This window comes from Augochlora pura, chromosome 5 (genome assembly GCF_028453695.1).
Source record: "Augochlora pura isolate Apur16 chromosome 5, APUR_v2.2.1, whole genome shotgun sequence".
Lineage (NCBI taxonomy): Eukaryota > Metazoa > Arthropoda > Insecta > Hymenoptera > Halictidae > Augochlora > Augochlora pura.
Genome location: NC_135776.1, coordinates 12,936,429 through 12,963,756, shown reverse-complemented (window position 1 = coordinate 12,963,756; position 27,328 = coordinate 12,936,429). Strand labels below are relative to the sequence as shown.

Genomic DNA, 27,328 nt, shown 5'->3' with positions numbered 1-27,328 from the left:
GAATGGGAATTTGATTAGGTAATTTGACAGGGTATCTAAAATGCGAGCGAATCGATTCTCAGTTCTCGCGATATTTCCATCCATTATGCATCGAATAGTGTTCGCTACGCTGGACATTCGAGATTAAGATTCCGCAAAGACCTCAAGAGTCGAGACAAGAATCTTCCATTAAACTGTCGCTACAAGGAATGCCCGTAAACCATTGTTAGACAAAGTTTTAAGTAAGTCACGTCAGAACGCGAACTATCTAGACTGCTTTCGCGAAAACACCTGGCCTGATTTTTAATGCACCTCGGGAAAACTGAATATCTTGAACCACCGAACGATCCTATTCTCGGACGATGTAAGATTCTCCAGACGGAACGTTAAGAAATCAGTTTCAGGATATTTCTGCCGACGGTAAAAATAATTCCGCTTTATACGGGAAAGCAGGGCCCACTTATATCTGCAGCTGGTTTAAAAACAGTGAGATCATCGGCCGAAACGCCGCGAAAAATAAGAACGAGAGAGCAACGGTCCATTAGGCCGGATCGCGTCCTGCACCGGCTAAAATCACCGGGTTATGTCCCCGAGTCTGGTCATCGATTCGCCAACGATTTCCAGCGCTGCCAGCGAAATATCAATCCTCTCAGGCATAATTACATTTGCATCGAGCCGCGTCATACAAGTTTCACGCGGTGGCCCCTCCCGCCGTTCCCCCCTTCCTCCTCCCTCCGTCCAATGTCCCTTTCGCGAATCGCATGGCCGGCCTTTTTATCATCGAGCCGGTAATTGTAACAGGCCCAGAGGGCAGTCCATTAGCCGTAATAATTCCATAAAATCCGGTTCGCCGTTCCGGCCGGTAAAACGTGCTCGTTTCGAGCTTTATCACTCGCCTACCTGTCCCCCAAAGCGGCGAAAAATTCCCTTTTTACAACGTCGCCCGCGCCGTTTTCGCGTCCATGGCATTACCGTGGCCGTGTTTGACACCGGCGATGATCCGACCTGTCCCGGCCCGATGATCCCACCGCGAATCCCGTCGGAACGCGAATTTTTCAGAACCGGCGGCTTTTCAACAGCGAACTTCGACCCGCCCATGGTGCTCCGGGACACGTACGACCCAGGCCGTGTTTCAGGCTCGTAGAATTGTTTTATTTACCACGTTAATCAAATTTATCGAGTTCCGCGAATTCATTTTTATTCCCTTCTGTATTTTTATTTTATTTACAGTGGGAAAAACCGAGTCGACCTTTCGTCACACAGACGCTCGAACGAAACGTTGTTGGCAGCTCGCAGAGTAAGACGGCAGTCCAACGACGATTACGTTCCTCTAGCTCCGTCGAAAAGCTATCGAAGCTCGGTTTAATTAATCCGCGTATTAAAGCCGCGTCCGTGCCGAAGCAACAACCCTAAACGATCAGGTTATGAGGCCGCCGGTGCGGCCCGCTCGGGAACAGCCTCATAAATACGGGGCCGTGAATCGCGAAAGAACCTCTTCCGCAACACAATGTTGCGGCCGTAATTAAAACGCGGCCGAAATAAATCCATCGTCGTGGAGGAGATAAAAAGTGTATAAAAATCGCTCGTAAATCCTATGTCGCCGGTCGTTGCCCCCATGGCGAACGCCGATTCTTTCCCTTCTCGCGTTGTCTCGTTGCGTCGGTGGTCGGAGGCGCGGAGAGGACAACATGCTCCCGTGGCGCGTCGGTGTTGTCGCTGATTCTATGGGGTTCTCGGTCGATGGGGCATTAAACCGGCAATAATTACCCGCAGGCTCGCGGTGCACCGTCGTAATGTCTTTATGGTGCTTCCTCGCGGCCAATTAATATCAATCCGATATTGCGGGTTTATCGCGTGCGGAGCGGCACGAAGCCATTAATCGACCCCGTTCTTAGAGCGTCGTTCTCTGTTCTCCCGGCGCTGCGCTGCTCATGCTCGGATACCAGCCGAACACCTGCTGTTACACTGTATGCAAATCTGTATGCATGCGTCCGCTCGGCCGAGTCATCTCCGCGCGACCGAGATCACGACGCGTTGTGCTCTGCAAAGCTCGAGGAATTATCACCGAAAAGTCGTCTTTCGCCTACTCTGACTTCCGGCAAAAGTCTTGAGCCTATTATTATCATAATTCGTAACGTTCGTAAAAGCAACATTGCAGGGCCAAATTGCGGAACGTTGTCTCGCGTAAAGACGACCACTGGAAGACGCCGAGTGTGCAGACTTTTCTGACAGAGGACGACTAGTCCTGTCAGCCGCGTTTAACAACCCGAGACCGTGGAGCGAAGAGTTTCGGGTCTCGCGGGTGCAGTTGCATCCGAGAGGATGCAGATCGCACTGCGGTGTATCTCGTATTTCACGCGTTGGCCCACTACCGTCCGGACACCGAGTGGATTTCGCGTGTAGCCAGATTCATGGTACGATAATCGACGGTGATCGACCCCTCTCTCTCTCTCTCTCTCGGCTCGAGTGCCGCCCTCTCAGGAGTTCAACGAGCCGGTTGTTCGACGCGGGACGGGAACCAGCCACGTGCGATTCGCGAAAGACGACCGGCCGGCTTCTTATTTATAAACGGCTGCACTCGAGAACTTCCCGACCGACGTGGAAACTAATGGAACGGGATGAGCAGCTCGGAAAAAAACCAGCCACTCCCGAATATTTAAATCGGAGCGACAGCCTCTGTCCATGGCCTTTGCCGCTAAGAGAAACACATCGCAAGCAAAAAGAACTGTTTCTATCCTAATTGCATTTATAAGTCCTTAGTGCAACCAGGAACGATACACGTACCCTGATGTAACAGTCGATGTAACTCGATAGGCTGGCAAAAATCTGTCTTGGACGTGGCCGAAATAGTGGGCATTGAGCGCAAAGCAAAACACGACAGCAGTTTGATATTTCCGCGCGAAGCTCGCGGACAATTCGCAAAAGCACCGCATAGCTGGTCGCTGATAGGTGGTAGCGCGAGCGTGGGTGCGCTCGGAACCGAACAAGTATGGGAGCATCGCGACCACAGTTTCGCTATAAATGAAGCTAGCTGGAGTTCCCTATCACAAAGCCAACGAACCGAATAGCGACCGCGACGGATGCCGTGGAGCGTCGCCTCGTCGCATCTCGTCTCGTCGCGTTGAGTCGCGTCGCGTCGCACACCGGCGCCGTATCACGGAGGATTCAATCGGCGTCGGATCCCATGGATCGCAATAACGATTACGGTCGACGTTGACAATTATTTATCGCGGCGCGGCGCGGCGATGCGACCGTCTCGGCTGAGCCGCGCAAATGACTAGAGAACAGACGCAATTTCAGCGTTCCTCTTTGCGGGCTCTCCCGGTGTCTCGTGGCCGTCATTAATTAAAGCTTCAAAGTCGTTTCCATGGCACCCTCTCGCCGAATGCCACGGATAGCCCGAAAGATCAAGAAACAGCGGGCCCGGGCAACCAGCCGCTGGACGTTATTAACGTGACATAATGCTATAACCGGTGGCGAAGAGAGAAAAGTCACGGCCACGAGAGCAGACCCGGCTATATTTAGAGGACGACACCCTCGCCCCGCCGCGCGCGCGCGCGCTAGCGAAAAAGATTCTCGCTGGTTTCGCACGTGCGACGCGGCCCTCTTCTCGGAAAATTGAATCGGTGACCGGCTAACGAGGCCAAGGAGACCCTACCAGAGAACACCGCCGCCAACTTTTTGCCAGGTAATTGCCGCGACAACGCCAAAATCGAAAGCTTCGAGCACAGCTTTTAACAGGAAAGTGAAACGTTCGGGATGAGTTACCGCTTCCTACGCCGCGATACACGTCTCTTCCTCGGATCGGTTCTGATCGCTACTGCCGTCCAAGGGGAATTATTCTCGCACCACTCACGATTTCATTAGCGCCTTTTATTGCGGCCTCGATGAGGCTCTTTATAACGCGCCACGATCTTCTTTCGTTTTCGACGTGCCGATTTTATGATTTCGTTTGGCGCGGATGCTGATCGGAAAGATCTCGGGGCCGTCTTTTACGGACTTCGGCCATTCGTATTTTAAAATGGATTTTCTTGAATGCTCCACACTTTATCAGCACACTTTTTATTGTTTGCTCTATGCGCTTTTAGATGCGTGCCATTGATGCCGGCAATTGTTATTTTCCACGACAGACGGGAGTTTAATGACCGGTAAAGCGTGAACAGTTGCTCTACCATCAAACGAGTGGAAACGCGGCTTAGATTTAGTCGCGAGTGTATCACGAGAGAGAGAATTCCCGACTTATTTCGCGCGAAAGAAATAATTCCGCGTTGGATTCCTGACCGCACCCTGTATATATCGGTCTTATCTGAAGTTTCGCGAAAGAAGGAACTGTTCCTCGCGGTTTTACCACTCCTGAACGAGAAGTTTCTGCGATCGAGACCGACGAGGGGGGGTTTGAGGAGTAACGCGGCTGCGATAACGGAGTAGCTGACTTCCGGCCTCTTTCGCGTCCGGGCTGGAGGACTTTCGAACAGATGGAAGTATACGTCTAGCAAATTTCTTTGAAGAATTGCTTTCCTTTTTTACCGTTTCTTTCTCTCTCTCTCTCTCTCTCTTTCTCTCCCTCTCTGTCTTTCTCTTGCTCTTTCGTTGCTGATAAAACTTCTGCTCACGGGAAGAGAAATATTTTAAAAAGAAAAGTAAACTTTGCGATTTGCTTGTACCGAGGAACTGATACGCGGCTTTTTAATCTTTATTTTTACCCCGTTCACAGAAACCGAGTTCTCTCGACCACTGGGTGGTCGAGATTTTTCTGTTTTAGAAATTTTTTATCTATTTTTCTACGCGAAATGGTTTTTGGAATTTCACGCATCTGCGCGATGGATTCTCCTCGTTTGCATTTTGTATGTTTTCACATATTCGGCGCAGACGAGAATGCAACATAAAAATTATGCTGCACGTACTGATTTATCTCTGTCACAATTTATGTAAAAGTTTTCGGCCGGCGCGTTCGCGACGGACGAAATGCAGACGAATAAATGCTAGAGCAAGCGCGTCGCCTCTTGTGGCTCGCCTTGGAATATTTTTTATTTGTATCTACAGTAAAATACAGATAAGAGAGGTCGCCACTCGAATCTGATCGAGTCTGACGAAACGAGTGTTTTCGATCACGCGCGAAACGGTATCGGCGAAGATATTGTTATTCGAGGACCGAAAAGATTATTTAGACATCGATGCGGATTAACGACGGCGCGAGATTTAATCCGGCCGATCCCTCGGCAGTCGTCGTTGTGTTTGATTTTCGTTCCTTATAATAAAGCCATCGTCTGGTACGTGATCCCATCGACTACCTTGAGATCAACCGAAAACCACGTTTCGTCGCATCGAGCACGCGATTACAACGAGGCCGATCGCAACGAGACGTGGTTTAGCGGGTGCAAAGGGATCCCGTAATTCTCCCTTGTACGCTCGGCAAACACTACTTTTTCTCCTTTGTTATTTTACGCTTATATGCGCGAACGACAGAAACACCGGAGGCGGGCTCCCTATGTGTGCTGCTCTAATTGGACGCTGCCATTTTTTCTCCGCTTTGTAAACACGAACCGCAATGGATACGATAAATTGAATTCCCGGCTTTGTTTCGGAGATATCGTATGAACAAAAGATTACCTGCGTCGGGATACAATATCTCCCTATGGAGGGGGGGTACAGGATCCATCTTTTATTTATACCGGAACGAAAGTAAATATCGATATATAAATAGTTTCCGTTTCAGAGCGTAAAGTGGCACGACGCGTTCCTCGTTGCGGCGAATCGGGCTGCCTGACAAGTAGCAACAAGTGGTAAATGCGTTATCGATTACGATGTAATTGTTGTGCATTTTACTCGTAAATTGATTTGGTAAATCGGAGTTTATATACCGGTCGAAACGATAGTTTTATTCTGTACTATTATACGCGTACGGTAGCAGAGTAGATTATTGTGGGGTGACTTCTAAATAAAAAAATGTAATAGGTCTCGTTCGATAGATATAAATAGGCTTCCGAAAGTGGCGTATTTATCGCAGACTATCGCGTTAATGAACGTAAACGAAAATCCATATGTCGACGTGAAATTGAATGCATGAAAATTCGATCTTCGATATGTCCCTTGTCATGACATTCTACACACGCGAGGTTGGAAGACAATGAAAAAGGAACCGATTTCTCGAATCGTTAGGGTGGTGTTCCCCCTCGGAGATCGTCGGAGCGGCACCTTCCGTATATCGAGCAGTAATTTCGCAGTGATTAATAACGATCGACCGTACCGGATAAGGGAGAAAAAAGTGCTACTGGCGGACGACTCGGCTCCTCGAGGTAAAGTTCCCGTGCCGGCATCAGAAACGGACGAAGGATAATAACGATAATTCATAAGGGGCCGGGGCATCGTGACTGAAATAACTTAAAAGCGCGAAACGTTGCTCTCGACGCCGGCTTCGCGTACAAGTATCGACCGGCAGTCGAGCCGCGCGGCGCGTCGACCGAGTTTATGCGCCGTTTCAACTTTATGCTCGATTAAAGTCACGCGCGTTTACTTCGGAACTGCAGCTGGATAACGCTTAAATCCGTCGCGAACGGGACTCGGCGCGCGACACCGTCAAAAACGCAATATGGCGAGCAAGCCGCCGGAAGTTTCGAAGGCTGCCGATCTTCTCGCGGTCCGCTATCGCTATCGCGTTCGAACGAATTCGACCGATCCGCCGTGGTTTCCCGTTTCTGCGAATCAATCTCCTGTAAACACCGTATCTAATAATACATGTCTGGCCTTAAACGGATTTTTTTTTACAGAAACATTTCGGCGCGTTTCGCGAACGATATTCCAAGGACTTATAACAGAGTTTGCTGGATTTGAACACATTGGATGCGAGCTGAAACGACGAGTTCGATTTTTCAAAGCGGAACGTTCGTCGCGGTTGTTCCGGAGAGATATTGAATCATTTATAACGTTTTATTACTTGGAGGCAGGTCAGAGAAAATGTAGATCAGCGAGTCGAAAGCTCGAACGATGTAAAAGTGCGTTGTCTGGCTGCAAGCTGCCATTTCCCTTGTCCAGATTTATCTATTTATTAAATCCATGATTCACGACGTCGACCGGTTGTATAATGTTTCGCGAGCAAAATTCACTGGGTGCACAAAATTGGCAATTGCAGTTTCTCGTTATAAATCTGCGAGTACTTATCGTTGATTCGTGTAATTTTTCGAGCGTGGGCGATTGCTGCGAGCTGCATTGGTCTCGGTGGAAAGTGACGATCTAATTTTCGTGCGGACGATAGGCGGCGCAGTATTGCGCGCCGAGCTCTTATCAGATCTTTGCTAGATGCATCATCCAGGAACGAGTAATCCATGGGTCATCGAGATATACAGGTGTCACTCGAACCACTGTCCGGCATCGTGTAAATAACAGTGGCAGGATGAGCGCCCCTATCTACGCCAGAACCGCATGATCTACGGTAGAATCTCTGTAATCCGGATTCGGTTGGAGCCTGGAGATGGTAACGTTAGATGACATCAATTATTGCAGACGTGGTCGAGGCAGGGATCAGTAGGAACTCCTCTCTAATTGGAATAAACTTTAGTTCTTAAGCAACGGTTGTTATCTGCTTCAGAACTTTATCAAACATTTCTGAGAAACTTGAAATAACAATGGAATTTCTTCGCTGAAATGACGTAGAAGTAGTGATCGATGCAAAAAATTTAATGCGCTGCATAACTACGTATTATTTGTGTTCGCCATTTTTGTCATCACTCCTGCGTTTAGAGTAATTTATTCTTTTTTTACGTTCGAACGGTTTTCTCGATTTGTTTCTAAAATTGCGAATTTACATATTAACAAGAATAATCCTGTGCTATCGCTAATCGTAGCAGATCGAACGATGGACGTTTTTCGGTCGTTTAGCAAAGCCAATTATCATGATTTCAGGTAGCAAGATTTGGTAGCCCTCTATCGAATTAATTAGCCGGGCTGTCGGGGCTGCAGAAATAATTCGAAACAACGTAGAAACGTCTCATTTCATTAGAGCACACGTATCGGTGTTCTCCGGCTGGCCCGGATATCGATATTATCCGGATAATCCGGTTAATTCCGAGTAATGACAGATTCTACAGGCGTCCGTGTTATCGGGGTTACGTGAGCCGGTCGTTATATATTATTCAAATGTTTGTAATGCCCTGGTAATGATTTTCATCGACTTCCAGCCGGGGAAAATTCTACCATTGTGCAATTTTGCGGATTAATTCGATCGTTCGTTTCACGGTCTCACCCGTTTGACTATTTCAACGATATTAGCTTCACCAGTTGTGCAACCAACAAATTATTACATAAACTTTCGTGTAAATTCAGCGGTACTGTCTTACGTAAATATAGTAGCACATATAGTAGCTTGTGTAAATACAGTTAACATATTTTTGCGTCGACATAACAATCTAGTTGTAATAAAAAAAAAGTGTACAAACGTGCAATAGTTTTCGCTACCGTACTTTAGTATCTAAGAAATTATTAGTTAGCAGTCGAGGTTGCAACGCGAATGCGCTTGCAATTTGTAAAGGCTCTGTTCGAGGAACGATTGCTTACCTTGTTCCTTCTATTCTGGTTACGTCGTGCAATTTCATGCAATTGCACACGACCAGCGAATCTTTTTCCGGCTATTGTATTTTATTTCATTGTGCAATGTTGCGCGCCGCGTGGAATTTTCTGTTTCTGTATATATCGACGAAACACGAGTCAAATGAAACAGCGAGCGGTTCCAACGAGCCGAGAGCGAAGTGTTTTATAATAGCCTGGAAATTTGAGGAACCGCCGCATATTAATAACAATCCGTAACAATGAACGCTGGGAACGGGAATCGATTTCGCTTGTCGGTACCGCGAGTTCCGTCCGCAAAACTATAAATTTCAGCAAAGATCCGCGAGAACGGCGATACCAAAGGGCGCGAGCGCGAGCGTCAGTGACAAATGGACTAATAATGACATCAACAGGAGCAACGACAAAGAGAATGTTACACTAGGACTGTCCGGAACAGGCCGTGCAATAAATCATTCCATTCCGGTGAAGAACCCGCCAGTCACTCTGACGAACGTCGTTAAGCTAACGTTCCGGAAAAAAACCAACAAACTAAAACAACCCTTTGACAAAAAATCACACGTTTCGAAGGCACGTCCGATCGATGTAGCGTGTGCGTGTCGGTGCTACCATTCTTGAAACGATCGCGAGGAACGATCCAGAATAATTGTCACAGAGAACCGAAGTTTTCAACTATCAATTAATCGGTTTTATTTAGAATCTATTCCCGTCCATTCTCCGACTTCATTCTGAAAGCCGTCGCTTGTAAATAAAATCGATTTTCTGTCCACAGATTCATCTTGACGCTCTGAAAATATTAAACCGGAGTGGAGCACTGAACTTGTCTGCGCGCAACGCATTTGGATTTTAAAGAAGACTCCAAAAGCAAATTCCGTATCTTTCCGGTGAAATCTAGCAAACTGAGTCACCGAAACAAGACCGTCTCGCTAGTCAATGTATTAAAGTTTGCCTGCCCGATTGCAACGACTTGGAACAGGTATTTTTGGCAAGGTAGCAGCACAGCCGAGACAGCGCACGTGGCGAACAAAACGATCCCGTGTCCGGCGATCGATATCTCTTTGGGGAACACAAGGGGTCCGAAGGAACTTGTAGCGTATCGTGGAGCGATCGGTGCCATCGATTACGGCGGTTTAATTAAAATCCGTAGCATCGGCAACGACGGCAACGACGGCAACGAAGAAATCGTAGATGGTGGATGGGGGCGGTGGTAGATGGCCGAGAACGATGAGCGATCGCCGGTGGAACACGGTGGCTGCTGGGCCCTTCTATTCCTCGGGCTCCTTCCGTGCTATGACAGGCTGACTTTGAAAAGTTGCACCCGTCCGACAGGCCTGTCATCCGGACGACTTGTTACGGGCCGCGCTCGGCTAACAGGCACGGACAAAAATACGCTTCTACACGCCGGCTACCATGTTCCTTTACGCGCCACCGTGACCGAGTTCCGACTCCGAATAAATTATCGCCTCCGCCCGGGGATTTGCATAAGTCGATAAAATCGCCTGCTTGTCGAATTCGAGCGAGCCGTCCCCGCTCGTTATCGTGCCCGCAGCGGCTCCTATCGACGTGGAAAACTGTTCGACAGATGTTTCGTTTAGAAGCCTGATCCCCGGCGACCCGTTGTATATATCGATGAACCGGAGAGAATGGCCGGCTGGATCGGTTGCCTCCACGACTCTCGATCCTTTTACCAATCGCTTTCCTACTGTCCCCCGTACACCGGCGTGCTGAGATTTTATTGCGACCACGGCCAATCGAGAATAAACACGGGCAAAATTAAAGGATCGCTGTGCGGCTTCGGTGAAACATCGTCGGCGCAACTTGCTGGAATTGTGTTTGAAAAGCGACGTGTGCGGGCTTGTTTTAATGGACGAAGCGTCTGCGTTTGTCTGATCGAGCCAGTGTATTTTTAGAATGATTTTCGTATCGACAAGGAGTGGTTAAAATTAAAAATCGTATCATTTGAAAAAGCTTGGATTCGTATCGATGTACAGAATTCGGACATTTTGTTCGCCGATTCAAATTATTGGGATTTGTAAATCAAAGCCTTCCCTTTGCAATTGGATTGTGTACAATGTACGATTATTCGCTAGAGAAATTAGTCGTGACTATTTTCGTTATGAATTTCATTCGTAATTAATCCAATTAGTCTTCTTCCATAAATTCGATTTAAGAGCTTTATCGTTGGCGGATTTAATCTGCGTAACGACGTACCCGCAATGTCCCTTAAATAATTAAAAATGGGACAGAAGGAGAATCCGTTCAAGGTCTCGGGAGATTCCCCGAAGAGAATAAAGCCTCCTACGAGAAAAGTCCGCGGCGATTAAGAGGTTTTAAAGGGTCCGCGGGCGAAACGATTTGATTGGGTTACGGGATGAAATATGCAAATGACGCCGCGATCACTTTCCACGGGGAAGTTCGAACGGGAAAGTCCGCGATTGGATTAGTCGATTATTATGCGTCGTTTTCAGGGTCCATTATTTTGTTCGCGTCTCCAATTAATTAGCCGGCGAGGGTCCGGCGATCGACGCGTGACCGAAACTTCTCCCCGGTTCTTCGTGGAATACAATTAATAAGCGAAACTTGAACTGGCTCGTTCTAGTCGACGGGATCGACTTACTGCGATCCGAAAGCCGTGGAAATTTAATCCGGCTTACGAAGCTGCACACCCTTTAAATTGCTAACTAGCGGCGTTCGTCCCGGAAGAAATAATTGAATCGCTCCGTCACGTGCTCGCGACTCCGTTCACCTTTTCTCAATGGCGTTAATCGCTCGGATCAAGAATTCAGAGGGTCGAATTCGCCGCGGTCGCCTGTACCAAGGAAATCGTTCGAATTCGAGCCGCTTTCGCGCCTTTAACGTCAGGGCACGACGTTCGACCCCAGCAATTGCTAAATCTCGTTCCGACAACGTATTCAACGAGTCGCGCATTTTATGCGCTTTTATATGGTTATCCACGATAAATGTGTTTTCATTGGGACGATTATTTGCAACGGAGATGGTTGGAGGAAAAAGGTAAATGGGGGGAAAAGTCGCTGGGAGCTAGTTACTTTTCTGGAAGTAAGAAACACGGTTCGCTCTCGTGAAATATCAATGGAGATTTCTCCGGGTGATTTCATTGCAGCGTCTTGTTCGCCGATCGAGAAACGGAGAAACGAGCACCGTCCCCTTCCATCGATATTTATTTCCTGCAAATTCAATTTTTTCGAAAATTAGATCGCCTGGGATCTTTATTGCGCCGTTCCCGTTAACTGCACGAAGAACTGGCGAACTCGATCGCGAACCTGGTTAAGCAGAATAATCGATCGCCGATAAAACGAAGATTTATTCGTGGTTGCACCCACGAGATAGAATTTTCTTTTATCAAGTGCCCCGACTCGCAGAACGTAGTCTGCAGGTTTCCGGTAGCAACGGGTCTTTTACTTTTCTCACGGAAGCAAGAGTCAATCCGTTCCTTTTAAGTACTCGATACATATTCTAACAAATTATGGGATTATACAATTTTCTAACAAGTAAATTCCTTTTCTAAACATATAGTATTCGAATCGTATTTGTTCCCTGTTTACTTTAAGAAATCATGGAAGCAGACAATTTTTAACCCCTTGTACTGTAATAACGAGTCAGACTTGTAATAAAGATTTCATGCAAAATCTACTAAGTACGAAATTATTAATTTCTTTTATATCGAGATAAAAATCAATTCTTCCGTCACCAAAGTTCAGAAACAAAAGCACATAAAAACAATAAACGAAACAAAAATTGTCTGATCCTACTAAGGAAAATATTAAGGTCAAATAAGTGCTGATCAATGCAGCGTGAAAGGAATCATAGCGCATGGGGTTAAGATGATTGATTTTTCGTTTCCAATATAGCGTTCAATGGAAGAAAATTTCAAAGCTGTGGTTTGTAATAATTTTTAATTTGTAATAATTTCTTGTTTCATCGTACGCGTACATTTATCGGGGCGTGTTAAACACTGTAATGAAACATACAATCGAGAATCGACGGGTGAGAACGACGATCGATCGATAATAAAATAATAATGCTGCCTTATAGATGTCTGAAACAAGTAGAAATAACCAGTAATGGTCAGACACGTCATTCATACCTTGTATTCGGCAGAGAGCGTATGCTCGATGAATATTTAATTCAATTACCTTATAAATGCAGTTCCGAATGAAATAACGTTGGTGTAATTACATATGCGAAAGCAGGATCTAAAATAAGACAATATAACGTGAACAAAATACCACATTCTCTCTGGAACGTCCATTCATGCTAATATAAGCACAATAGTTTCTACGTAAAATTAACTTCGGTAGCCTTTCAAGCTAGCAAAACAATCCCAGCAATCGTTAAGCAACAAAGCCATTAAAATAGCCAAATAGTGTACTCTTTCTATGGTTCCTACACACGAGTCTCACTTTTTCAATATTTGATTATTAACATTTTATTATCTTTTTCGTTGCATTTATCAAAGTATTCCCTCTAGACACAATAGATTTTCTATACATGTGGATCTAACGAGAATATAATTTTGTAATTCATAAAGCTTTCCATCGGACTCGTAAACAGACAATACGTCCATTAAAACAGTTTCGCTTCTCTTCGGTGGGTTGGCATACATTATACCGTGGCTACACTGGTTTTTGCATTCCACACAGGGATCTCGAGGTTCAGCCTTCCAGCAGGATGCTGAAGAAGGTCTGAAAGACGATGCTGTCGGTGAGAATAAGCTGGCACCCACGTTCACCATGTACGGACGATTTGTATCGCGGTTTTTAATCAAGGAATGAACCTCTCGGAGGATGGTTCCTCGAAGGGTTATCCACGCCAGAAGAAAAGAATCTGCGGGCAGACCAGCACGGACTGAGATTTATTTTCCACGAGATCGTTTTACTCGATAGCCGACCGAGCCTTGGAAAAATCTCGCCGAACTGGTCGCTGTTTAAGTGTATCGTCGACCAAACCAGCAGAAACTTCTCCCACCGTTCATTGGCAATCGTCTCAACCAACGGAGATCCTAATTGAGCCAGAAAACAGTGATGCGCAGTGGCAACGACGGAACGTAGTTAATAAACTGCGATTGGAATACAGAACGATTTAGACAAGGAATTTATTAGAAACCATTGACAGAAAACAATTTCTATTCCGTATAAAAATCGCATCGATTCTAAGAACGGCAAATACTTGACTGAAATAATCGTTTATTGGAATTTTGTACTATTAGTGGACGAGCGACAACGAAAATGCAAAATTAGGTATTCGTTCTTGAAGATGGAAACTAGAAAGACTGTTTTTGAAATTCCGGGATCGTTCTTTCAACGAGAATGGAACCTTTTCTCGAAAATAACAAGTATCCGGGTTTTGCGAAAATGGCGCGTTCACTAAAAGTCGAAAGGTACGTGGCCGAGTAAAAGAAACACAAAGGGCTAAGTTGCGCTGTTTTGTCCTCCTTTGTGCCGTGGAAAATCCGGAATATTTCTGTGTCGTTCGCTGTACATACTTTCACGCCGGTTCGCAGTCTGACAATAATGGTTTCAGACGGTTTCCCGATCCGGTAATCCGCTCTCGTCGCAGGTCAAAGCGAAGGTTCACGCAGGACGCGGTCTTGAAAAGAGAAATCCGCCTCGGCTCCTCCCCAAGGGCAACGGAAAGCAGATTTTTAAATCTTTGTCTGGGAGAATTTTTGACTGCTCTCTTTAAAGTGCCTCGGAGATCTGGAAATCCCATTGGAAACGGACCGAGGAGCCGGCAGCTCCGCCAAGGTAACGGAGAATCGACGATCCGAACGTGTTCCGCGACGTTTTATCGAGCTGCCGTTACTTCGCCTGACAAACGACACGGAGGCCTATTTTTTTTTTTTTTTTTTTTCGTCGCGCGATCCACCCGCGAGTATCCCTGCGATATTTGCGACTATCTGGTAACTATGCTATTCTCGAAAAAGTAACAAATGCCATTACTAGCGCGCCTTCTTGAATCGACTCGAATCGAATTCGCGATTGCTGGAGTGTTCAGCGAAATGCACGGAACATGCAGGTGAGAAAATTCCTTGACCTGTTGTTTATTGCGCCTCGTCACCATTGACACTTACCATAAAAGGCTTACGAAGGAATTGGTCAGTCGATCCAGGACAGCCTACCGAGCTAGACGCAGCTCCTACAGATTAACAATTTTCTAGCCATCATTGTTCCAATATGGAGTCATAAAGTACAATATTGTGTAATGTGTAAATGGTAACAAGTTACAACTGATAGACGCTTATTTCATTGTGGTGTAGGTCGAATAAACACGTAATAAATATATAAAGTATTATTTGATCATCCGAACAGCGATGACAAATATTTATCGGATAAGACGTGTTACATATTTATTTATCGCAAAATAAACCAGGTGAAAGAATGACGGAAAGCATACGTCGTGTGCGACGAAGAAAAATAAAGTAAACAAAAGGCACAGGAATTGGCGAGGCGAGGACTATCGCGACAGATCCCACACGTGTTTCCTGCAAATCCGTCCCATATTGTGAGCGACAAGAATAACCGCAGACAGCTCGTTCGAGATAAGAATAAGCAGAAGACCGATGAATAAAATTGAAGGATGGACAGTCGACGGTGAAACGTGCCAGAAGTGGCATCGAGGATCGCGCGCGGTAGAATGACGGACAGGGTAGATAATCGTACGCGGAATCCGTCTTAATCTCGCAGACGTCCATCTCGTCAGACATAATACCGGAGCTCTCTGGCCGGATATTTTTAGTCCGCGGCTTCAAACTCGATACAGCATTGACCCGCGGGCATAGTCCACTTTGATCTCGTCCAATTCGGCTCCGGTAATCCATCTACGCCGTCAGATACGGTAAGACGGGGAGGGTATATCGAAGGAAGCCGAGGAGTCGATAGGTATACTCCGGTCCGCTTCGTCTTCTTCTCCGTATTTAACCGTCGAGTTATCGATGCCGAACAACGCCCGATGAGATTCTCGACCTCAAAGCAGCCGGGGGCCGAGCCCGGCGGTACGGTGAATGCACTCTCTAATAATTGCAACTCTCTTTCAACAGACTTTCCTTCCTCCCTTTTCGCGGTATTTGACTTAATTCAATTCCGCTCCCCCGGGAGTGGTTGCCCGCCAACTTTTCACGCGGCGGGATCCACTTAATCATGCGTCCCGAGTGCATTTGTCTAATTGCTTGCGATTCCGCTGCCGGTCCCGCGACTGTTCTTTCCGCTCGGCTTAATTAGCTCGCGCCTCGGCGACCACCGTGTTTCCCGGGGAAACTCCGCTGTCCGATCACCTGGCCGATCCAGAGATCGAGGCCGCGGCATGCGCGGCTTTGCGTTCGACCCACCCGATACGTGGTGTCTGGTCGCGCTAAGTGCATAGTTGAGAATTTTACGAAGCCGGTACCGGTTAGACAGGCTAACGTTGCTCGATCCTGGATCCCTCTAGCCGGCAGGTGCGGAGCTCCGCGGGCATAACGCTTGTCCCGCGGTGTTTCGGTCCCATTCCCATCGTCGGGCACTTTTACACGCCGAGCAGAGCTCCCAGTGTTCCACCTACATGCTTGTAACGCGTGTAAACATTTCCATGCGCGGATATAACGCCGCTACGCGCCGTGTAAAACATTGCTAGGACGCGCGGAACCTCGCTCTTGCTCTCTCTCTCTCTCTCTCTCCCTCTCTCTCTCTCTCTCTCTCTTTTCCGCGGCCTCTTTCATGGGGGAATTGAATCGATTCAGGGGTTCTTGCGGCACGGAGGATTGTTACCGAGGAAATCCCGGGTACCACCAGCCCCATTCATGAACCTCCATGCCACGAGATTGGAGAGGAGAAATTCTGATGACTCCGCTTAAACCGGCGGACCCCTATGGCGGAAGATTCCGCCGGAGAAATCCTGAACCGGCTGTAATGGCGGATTGGTACACAGGTTCCGGAAGGATTTTGTAATTGGAGAGCGCGAGCAACGATCCTATCTAGACCTTTTCTACACTCTCAGGATGCTTTCGCTGGAACGGGATACATGACTCGAGCGTGGTCCGCGTTAATTCATTCTTTTCCCTTATTGCGCCGGTATCTACTGTATCAGATTCCACGAAAGTTGATCGCGGTTAGCAATTTATCGAAGAAGAACTAGATCGTGCACAGGGTTAGTTCAATCGTTTTCTGATAACTTGCCAGCTGCATCGTTGTTCCCAATAAAGTTGAAAGAAAGACCTAGACAGCATCGCCGCCATTGGCTTCGTACACACGGCAATCGCTGTTCCATTCGAACAAGGACGCTTCGCGAGCAGCGTCGAGTCTCAAAAGCAGCGTTTCAAAAGCTGAGCGTTCGATTCGCGAGCGAGAAATCGGAAGGTTGCGTTCAGGCTGGGCAAAACGAAAGAGAAACGGGGCAAAGTGGTCCCCTAAATAACGGCATTCGAATTTCTGTGAGAGCACCATGGGGGATGGTTATATAAACCTGCGAGGCGCGCGATAATTTCATGGCTCGCGGGACAAAGCGACCCGCCGCCGAGCCCGCGGGTTCCTCGCGGGTAAACGGGCCGCGGGTTTAAAAAGACAACAGAAGATTTTTAATAAAACGCGTGTCACTTTGTGCGGCTCGACGAAAGTAGCCCCGACGATCGAGAGCTCGCCTTCGGCGCTCTCCCCGGTTTAATTCTGATTCCCTTTGATGCGAGCGAGCTGTTCGCGTTCGTTTTATGCTTCATGTGTATTCAAGCGGGCTCGAGCGGACCCGCGCCGAGCCAAGCCGAACGGAGCGGAGTTTGCGCGGCAGCGTCTTTATCGAGTCAAGCCAGGATTGCCGAGTATTTAAACGAACTATTCGAAAAGGCGGTAGTTTGATGCGATTTTCTCGTTCGCTCCTCTACCTCTCTCCTTCTCTTTATTCGTAGGCCACCCTCGCGTTACCCTTTGAGAATGTAATCGAGAATCGTTTAACGAGGCGAGCCGGATATTTTGAAGATTGAAAGCATTCAATTTACCTAAGTCGTCTGGAAATTAGAGCGGCGAGCGCGGAATGGGAGGGGGGGACTCTTGTTGATTTTCAACTCGCTGGACTCGTTTTAAAGGAATCTAAATGGTAATTGTAGTGTTTGCCGGATGGTCGTGATGCGGACACCGGTCCGAGGATAAAAACGTTTCACCGTAGAAATTTTCCTGCGCGACGGAACACTTAGGGTGAAGCCAGCTGGCGGCGATAGGCTATTCGGAAGCTATTAGCGATCCGATTGATTTTTATCGTTGCCCGAGATACGGTTCCATTATTTTTATTTCAGACACGTCGCTTACATGGTCGATGGAACAAAATAATCGGGCAAAGCGTGCCCTGAACTTTTATTAGCGGACTTTTATGCGGAATAAAAATGGCCTAGCGTGCCGTAACTCGGCGTTCAATTTGACATGCAAAAACGGGTTTACTGTTACGTAGGTTGCAGCATTTTGGATCATTTCTCTTCAAATTAAAAATTAGATTTCCGAGCTGCGTAAAATCGGTTTCCAAAGATGTTCTTTGAGAGGGATCGATGACTCTCGAGTTCGGGGCGGTCTGCGCAGGGAACTGGAAACAGGGATGAATATTTTTCAGTGGAACGTGGCCAGGCCAGCCTGATGGGGATGCGTGTCACGTGCCGCGTGATAACTGGTGGTTTGTGGAGCCACGGCAGATGTGGGGTGCAGGTGGCTCGCTATCGCTCTTCGCGATGTTGTTCCCGGCAATCTTGGAAATTTTAGGGGCATCCCCCGCGCCATTTATTCTTCGGTATATAGGGCATCAACGGGAATATATCTCCCCGACGGGAACGTCGCCGTCGCCGTTGTTATAGAAAACTTATATGTATAACCTCGACGCTATTTCCGAACAACTTGTTTGCAGAAGTTTTTAGAAATACTATGAAATCGTGTCGACAATTTTTATCGTATGTAACATTCATTCGTTTCTTTTCTTTGTAAAGGACTTGTTCTTGTAAATGGCGCGGGGAATTTTCGCGTGTGGATCTGCAAAAATTGTAAAACAAAGGCGCCAGCCAAAAACCGTGGTAGTTTCACTATCGAGCAGATAGCATCCGGGAGCAGAGGGCACGGAAAGGAGGACGCTCGTTACGACAAACATCCAAGTTGCCCGATCTCGAGGAGACTGGTGGCAGCCCTTATCAGCCGCTCGTTAATCCGGCGCCCAGACACCGGTTTTTCCGAGCAGACGAAATAATGAAATTTTAAACAACGAGACAGAGAAAGCAGTTAACCACCGGTTCGAGTGCGGGCACATTAACCGGCGGCCGTTTATCTTTTGCGAGCCGACCCGGTGACTCTCGATGGGATTAATTCAGGAGTTGGCAAATCGGGAGAGAAAGAGAAATTGTGTCTGGCTGAAGAGGCGGTGGTCGCCTTATTCCTTCGACCTTCCTCCTCCTCCTCCACCTCCTACTCCACCTCCTCCTCCCCCTCCTCCGCTTTCTCTCAAACCAGCCCTCCTTCTACTTTCGTCCTTTCGAGGCTGCATTCAGACAAGTTCACGGAAACTGCGTGCAGGCAGACGGTGGCTGGCTTGAATGGCTCCTTTCCGACCATTCCACCTCAAAGGAGAGCCGAACCAAGCAAGATTTGCGTTTGTAATTAAATATTTGCCGGCGGTTAATTGAGTCGCGTTGTGCTTTTATTCCAATTTCTTGGCTTAAATGAAAACGGCAGTGCCACCGACGCCCCGCGCCGCGCCTTAGCCGTCTGCCTCGCGCGCACGGTTCTACGCGGTGTCTTGGAAATTGTCGCAGCTGCGGGCGCCAAGTTTTTTAATGAACGCGGAGACAGTTATTAAAGATGGCGGTGGTGGTTTCCGGCACCGATCTTCGCGAAACTTTCGAGGAACTTGTGCCGAGACCATCGATATTGTCAGCTAATGGCGGAATATTTACGGGTACCATGCTCCTCGAGATTTTGCCGTTGCTCGACGACTTTTGCAGGAATAAACGGCAAAACTCTGCACCGGGTGGTCTAGTTCTCAGCCCTTGGACAATTCAGTCCACTGGAAGATTTGTTTTATTTATACCTTAAAATCTATAGAGGTTGTCGACAAAATAAATTTCAATTGCAGGGAAGGTGAACGGTAGACTTTTAATTTCGCACCGCCTCGTCGCACCAGCGATCGCGTGAAATCCGATCGTCGCGTTACACCGGAAAAGGATCAATACAGGAGAACACGGGACGCCGGTATCCGCCGGCCTGTAACTCTCGATTCTTTTATCAGCTCTCGAGGCTTTAGCATCGGGCGAGATCGGTTTAAGCCGCGTCGGAAAGCTCCGGCTCGCATCCGACGGATACGACGTCGGTCGACACGTAGCCCCGCGGTTCTTCGAAATTTTATCACCTGCCGCCTACTATGCACGTACCGACGCTGTCCTTTCTCGACCTCGAGGGCGCTAAAGAATTCAGGGCCGCCCTTCCTAAATCCAATATCGGTCGTCTTTTACGAGCCCAACCGCCCCGGGACTTTATGTTACGTAAAATTAAAAAGGACCCCGGGACTATTAAGGGCTCGTCCGGCGGGGAGCTACGGACAAGATCGAATTTTTATTCTGCTCTCTTAAACAGCATTCCGCCGGGGCGTGTCTACGGACGGATTTCTTCCAATTCGCAAATTTAGATATTATCCCTGTAACAGTGAGCCCCGTATAGCGTCGCATGCAACTTACTACTATTGATGTAGTAAGCTACCAATCTACACTGACATCAGATGTTTGAACGGATTCAATATGATAAGCAAAACATAAATCTAGTTGTCCCGCAATCTTCAGACATCCAGAGACCCTTCGTCGGACTCGTATAAACGTGTTCGATGAATCTCGATCAACTTCAGTTGCTGCTCCAAATCCAGTTCTACGTCATCGGACACAATGATCGCGAGCCGAACCAGAAATGGTCGCGCAACACCATCCCAGAGAATTATCGAAAAAGGAAAGAAAGTGGGGACGCATTCCGATGCATTCGAAAAAAAATGATGCATCAATTTCGCATCGGAGGCTGGCTGCGGCGGCAACTGCTGGGGATAATTTATCGGCGCGCCTCGCCAGCCGAGAGAACATCCTCCGAAAGACGTCGGGTATGCAATCTCGGCGTTTAACGCGATCAAACGCTCGTCTGCCCAGTTCCGCGTCCGAAAACGTCCAAAACGACCGGCGGTGCGGTGGTACGCGTCGAGCGGAGATACGTTGCAGATTTTTGCGGTCGGGACACGGTCGCGTCGCAGCGAGTAAGCAGAGAGCGGAGAGAGAGCTCGGCGTCGCGTCGCGTCGCGAGGTTAGACGGGAGACGAGATAAATATCCCCGCAAGCTGCAACGTGTTACACGGTAGCGGACGTCCATCGTTTTTCCATGGCGGATGGGGCCACGGACCGGTGCACACGCGTCCACCGTACAAAGATGCATTTAAGTCGCGACGCAGTCACGATGCAGCGGCGCAGCGTGCGTTGCATTCGAGACACGCAGCGCGCCGACTCTGCCGCTGCATCGAGATAATGACGGTCCGCGCTCGGCTTATTGAGAGATCGCAGCAAACCGTGCATCGCGCTTTACAACGAGCCATCGAGATATCGCGGCGAGAGAGGTAATACGTTCGACGATATCGATGGGGATTCGTGCCTCGTGATTTATGTTTTATACCGACCATGTGATTTCATTTCTTCTCCTAAAGCACGATCGCAAAAAGCGTTCGCAGGAACACCGAAAGTCATGTAGAAGGAACGCGAGGCCGATGCATCGGAATTAGCATTAGGGCGTGGTACAGTAGGGACGTTTCGAAATCCGGGCTGGTATAGGTCGTCGAGAAGATTTCCTCGGAATATACGCGACCCGTGGCGGGCCCTTTGCGGACGTAGTTATTCCCCAGGACGACTTCCGAAATTGCTTGGGCCTAGACGGCAGAGAAGCTCGCCTCCGTGATCATCGCCCGCTTCGCTGTATCGGTATACGGTGTCTACGTGTTTGCACTGACATGTCGCGCGGTACATATTATTGTGTGTATTAGCACTATGTATGTTTATTAGATAGGCGGCGTGTATACCGTGCAGTATGTTGGTTCAGGGGTTCGGTCGTTACGAGGGACCTCGTTAGCAGGGAAATTTATATTGTGCTCGGCCGTGTGTAGCTCGCCGAATCTTGCTGCATGTTACGATAGCGATCCCGGCACTGACACGACCTTTCCTAACTGCTGATGGCCGCCCGTATTTCCGGCGTACTCACTCGACACTGTCGTTAAGTAATTGACGATCATCCGGCCGCCCTCCGAGATGCTCGATAACGCGCAAGTTTTCGTCGATTTATTGCTCCGCTGTTGCGCCGCCTCGATTATTCACCGCCGAGATCGTAATACCTGCGGTATGCTGGAACGACAGCCTCCATCCTGCCGGCCATTATTTATTCGGGAACTATCGCCGGGACTTGGACCTTGCGGGTCTTGTCTTCTCAAAGTAATCGCTCGCTTGAAATTTTCGTATTTAACGATAAACTCGCTGGTAAAATCGATAACACAGCTCTTTAATATTTTAATATTCGTTTCATCGCGTTTGGCGTTTCTCCTACTGCGGATGACCTGCAGTCGTCTACGTGAAAAATAATTAATTGTTCCATGGCTATTCCGCGAGAAGATGACAAATTACTCGAAGCAAAAATATATTCGGCGGTCGCGGTCCAAGAAGCGAACGCGAGGCGTCCGAAAGAAACGAAACGCGCGTGTGCCGACCGAGTCCGCCGGAGCGTTCGCAGAGAAATTTCGGCGAATCCGTTGTGAATCGTCCGGCGAATCGCCGCTGCGAAAGCGGTCCAGTCGAGGAGCAAAAACAGCGACGATAATTAACGCCAGCCGTGAATATTTTCGCGAATTTGCTGAACGTAACGACCCCATCAATTTCGTTGACGCGGCAAGCCGGCGCGGCGTTATCGCGAGAGAAACTCTGGCCAGCAACTCTCCGGCTTCATGCATAGGGAAGCGGTTCCGCAACCGATAGTTTTATTTCCTTCAGTTTCCGTTACTTTGCCCGGCGAAACTTGCGGCGATGCTTTCAATCTCCGAGAACGGATTCGATCGGTGGAAAGTGGACGGGTCGAACGAGAATTAATATTTCAGACGTCGTCGAGGGGGGCCCAAGAATCTCTCGCTACGAAAAAATGCTGATCGTAGGCGAGCCGCGATGAAAGCAACTTGTCAACTATGCACCGATTCGCCTAGTGGAACGGCTTGTGTCGACGCGATCAGGACGCTGTGCTTCTCGTTAATGGAACCCGTGTCGCTTTGGTGCAACGCTTAGAACGGTCTTTGGTCGGGGAATTTATATTAAAACGTAGTCCTTAATCGAGTCCCGGATACGGGATTCCTCGGCGAGTTTATATTGAAATCATTGTAACGAGATTACTTTTGTTAAACCAGGGCCAAAGTTTTCCCGTCTTCTATTACGGAACTTACATCGGCCTCGGTTAATTTCATCTTTCACTTTGGGGTAATTGATTTAGTTGGAGCTACATTACATAACTTTAATATTATAATAGCTCTAAATGGACGTTAATCTTTCGGGTAAAGTTGCGTAGAAAAGTATTCGAATGATTCGAGTCTTTTAATACGTCGAGTATAATGTACGATCTAGTTGACAGCTTGCTCAACTTTCATCCACGATTCGTCGATTATTGAATTTACAACTTTGAGTCTCTCTGGTGGAAGGAAATCCGAATAAAATAATAAAAGGAATCGCTCGAGAAGCGGAGATTCGAAGGAGCGCAAATTGGTCTCGAATGTCGGCAAGAGGCATGCCAAGGCGGTAAGTTTAAATCATCCACACGGGAAGGAAGTTTTTTCCCTTTGGCCGATGGGTGCCTATGTCGCCGCAACAAAGTCGGCAGACTTGCAAAGTACTTGAAACTGTCCCCGAAGTGGTCGGCAAGCAGATGTAATTCAACTTTCATGCTCGTGGAACTATGGCAGTGGGGATTAATAGACGCGAATCGGGCAAGTTTCGCGAGCTATCGCGGCCAGGCTCGTTGGTTGCTAACTCGAGTGGCCCGTTGGTAGTAGGAAACCGTGCAAAAAAGAAGCACACGCGATCGTCCTCTCGATGCCTTTTACCTCGTTTTGCGGTCGCGATTCGCGTGTGCTACCGGAGAGAACAGGAGAACCAACGGCAGCCATCGATGAACCGGCTCGCGATTAATTTCATGCCTGGATAATGATCCCATGGCTCGTTTGTTGGCCGAGCCGGCGCAAACATATGCTTCTGTTTGTTAGCAATCTCCCGGCGCGCAAACACGCTCGTTTTGCTCGGCCATGTTCTTTTTTAGCGCGCGCCGCTCCGGTCCTGTCGCCCCCTGATTCATGTTTGCCACGGGCTTGTTCCTTTCCACTCGGAATTCGTTCGATTTGTCCGCTCGGTTAGCTCGAAAAATTTTGTTTATACTCGGCTACCGGCTGTAAAACAACACCCACGCGTTCCTCGACACTCTTCGATGCGTAAACCACTTGCTTCTTACCAAGCAAACTCCTATAAGAACAGCACACGTCGCTCGACAATACTCTGCATTCTGGTATATCTGGTGCATCGACGTACGCGAGGTGACGTATTCGAGCGTTTTTAAACATATCAATATGTATCATATATATCTTTTAGTAGCGAAGCCACTATGCCGAGGATTTATATATTCTTCTCGCGCAACTCGACACTCCCGCGTACCGTGCAGGGATTGTATACGCGCACGCATGCAAGGTGCACGAATTTCAAGATTTATTTTCGCGTACAAAATGCTTTTTTTTCTTTCTAATTCGGTACGCGCGAGAGCGAAAAAATTCGGTTTCCGCGGAGAATCAATTTAAAAGGCTGCAAAGCCGACCGCTCTTTCGCCGGCAAGTGTAAAAAAAGGATAGGACGATGAAAGCGGGAATGGATCATACCTCCAGCCGCTGTTTTTTCGGTTCCGGCCTTTCCGGGGATGAACAAAAATAAAAGGAGACCTCGTAACTGAAAAAAGTCTGCGTGGAAAAAGTAGCGATGGTCGGACAATCGACTCGTTTGCGGGCGGAAAATAATGTAACCAGACGGAACAGCTACCCGCATTCGATCAATATTGATAATTAATCCGTGGACCTGTTGACCGCGGATTCGTGAAAATTTGACTCTGTTCTGCGGCAAACAATACGCTTATGAAAACGCAATTAACCTCCGAAAATACACAGTTATTTATTAGTCGCCAGTCAGGTGTAATCCACCTTTATTTGAAGTTTAATACTGTACGCGTTCGCGATTAATCTCGCGATAAATACGTTCCACTGTTTCAAAAGAAGACTAGCAACGATGACGCAGTGGAACGGACCCGCAGTGGTCAGACACGGCGACCGAATTCCGTATAATTTCACTCGCAATTAAAATGCTCGCAATTGCAAATTGTTAGTAAAACTCGTCCCTACGTTTTGGAACAAGGCCATCGCGCGTTAATGCAACGCCGCTAACATCTCCAAGAAATTCGAGTCGTTTAGTCCAGTTCGAAAAAAGTTATACCTCGCGAATTCTACGAATGCTTTCGCGAGCCGCACTGTTCGAAAAATTCGGTGCGTTTTGGCAAAGGAATTCGAAAGCGGGCAGAAACGGCGGCTGCGTTTAATAATTCACGAGGAATTCTCGCGGAAGAAAATTTGTCGGTAATAGATTCCGCCGACAATAACGGAGCACCTGGCGCACGGAATACTTATGCAACCAGAGTTTCATTAGGGGCTCTCTCTCTCTCTCTCTCTCTCTCTCTCTCTGTGTTCGACGTAACAGTACTTGACAGTAATTGCAATGATATAGGGCACGGGAGCCGCGGTTCCCGGGAACCGGCATCATCGTGTTCCGATTGGTCCCCCTAAACGTTCCCCGGGGACGAGGCGGCATTACAGGTTACAACATCCCCGTTGGAAATTGACCGCTCGAAAATTGGGTATTAAGACCGTGTAACGTCGTGTGGCCGACATGGCCTCGCGTGGAATTTCTTATTAGAGGCGACTTCGAGGACCCAGATATTTCCATCAGGTGTAACGCTGTAGGAAATTGTCGGCAAAACGAGCCTGTCGCTCTCTCTCTTTCTCTCTCTCTCGTTCTCTATCTCTCTGCTATCTCTTTCTATCTCTCCTGCCGGAAGTTCGTAACGAGGCGAAACGTATATCCACCGTCTCGGAAAGGGCCGCAGTAAAAACTGATGCATGGCCCTCGGACATCCCGGCGAAGTGCAACGTAAATGAAAAGTTTGCGACCGGGTTTAGGCGGAGAAACCCTGTAACTTCGCGGGACCGACGATCCTGGCTGCTTAACTACCCGAAGCGCGGAACTTTCTCGCGAGGATACGAAATTATGCAGAATACGCCGAAAAATAATGAATCGCAAACACCGGCCCAGAAAAATTGTTTCGCTGAAAAACTGGGTAATCGTTCGATCAATCTTGCGGATGCTCTGCTTGCTTAGCTAGGGATTGCTCCGTTCGCGCGCGATATGTAAATAGGAAAGACGAATCGTGTAATATTTAAACGATAAAACAGTCTTTTAGCATTTGAATTTCTTTCCAATAAGAGACGGAACTCGATGGAATGCGATCGAAAGAAGTTACCGTCTTCTGTCATAGTCGTTGGCTACAGTCTTCGGTTTGGGATCGCAAAGATTTCTCCGAACGAGAAAGAGTTCCGTGACGAGGGCGAATTTCATTAGCGAGGAGCAACTTGGACAGTAGGAATTTTAATTTCTGACGATCCTATCGGTAGGTGGCGTGTGTCCGATCGAATCTGGGCATGGTATGCGACGGCCATGTTGAAACGTCGGAGGGATCGCGCCCGTCGACCGTACTTACGGAGACTTATGTAAGGGCACACGTAAGTGCCGCAAATTGCTCGTAAAACGTGTCCGGGGTGTTAATTTACCCGGTAACGTCAAAGTAAACACGGAATTACTTTCGACTGGCGAGTAACACGGGTCTGGACGTACGTGTCCTCGCGCGAGAGCTTCTTTAAATCTGGTCGGATGCAATTCGAATGCCAAGGCATCGCTTCGCGTCCTCTCGCGTCGCTTCCTGTCGCTTGGAAACGCGAGCCGCGTGTTTGCGCTGGCTTTTTACGGTAATTATTGCGGAGAGACGCTTTGCATTCGTCGAGCAGGCGGCGACTGGAACTGCCACGAAATAGACGAGTTTCGCGAGAAAGTTGCCGTTTTGCCGCTTCCACGACGCTCGAGGCGCGCGTAATCATGTCCGACCGTACGCTTTCTGGTCTCTCGACTGTCAGCATCGAATGCTAGGCGCTTCGTATGCGCCGAGTGCTCGGGGAATTAGCAACATTGAAATTAACTGGAAAATATTTGCGCGGGAATTAAATTGCCGAGGGGACAGCGGCATCGAGGCTCGATGCACCACCGATGACCCAAAACGATCTTGATCGACGAGAAATTTTCAATTTTTGGTAACAATGGAACCGTGTAATGCGGACGGGAAGCTTGGTGCGGTAACGTGCTGCAGGCATTTTGGGAGATGTTTAGCTTGAATGGGTGCATCCGCTTTTGTGCGGTGCTAATGGAGCGACGTTGTGGGAAACTTTGCGTCAAAGAATTTTGACGCTGCCCTGTCGATGAAATCGGGAGCTGTGTATTAGTGTTTTCATGCTGCGCATTTCATGTAGTTTTGGCGCAACGTTTAAAATGAATACATGACGATAGAACGTAGAAAACAAAAGCAGAAAGTGACCGATATATGGTAGCAATGAAATAAAGCGTTAGAGTTCTCGGGATAAATGCAGAGTTTTG

General features: G+C 48.0%; 1 protein-coding gene and 1 long non-coding RNA gene across 2 annotated transcripts in view; one reads left to right on the top strand and one right to left on the bottom strand.

Moving 5' to 3' along the window:
• LOC144470499 (uncharacterized) overlaps nucleotides 1-9,345 on the top strand; it is a 95,056-nt gene extending 85,711 nt beyond the window's left edge. Inside the window, exon 3 of the long non-coding RNA XR_013494136.1 lies at nucleotides 9,311-9,345. This is a non-coding gene — a long non-coding RNA (uncharacterized LOC144470499). The remainder of the gene's footprint in view (nucleotides 1-9,310) is intronic.
• Nucleotides 1-27,328, bottom strand: part of Sli (slit guidance ligand) — a 445,854-nt gene that overhangs the window by 58,010 nt on the left and 360,516 nt on the right. The window lies entirely within an intron of this gene.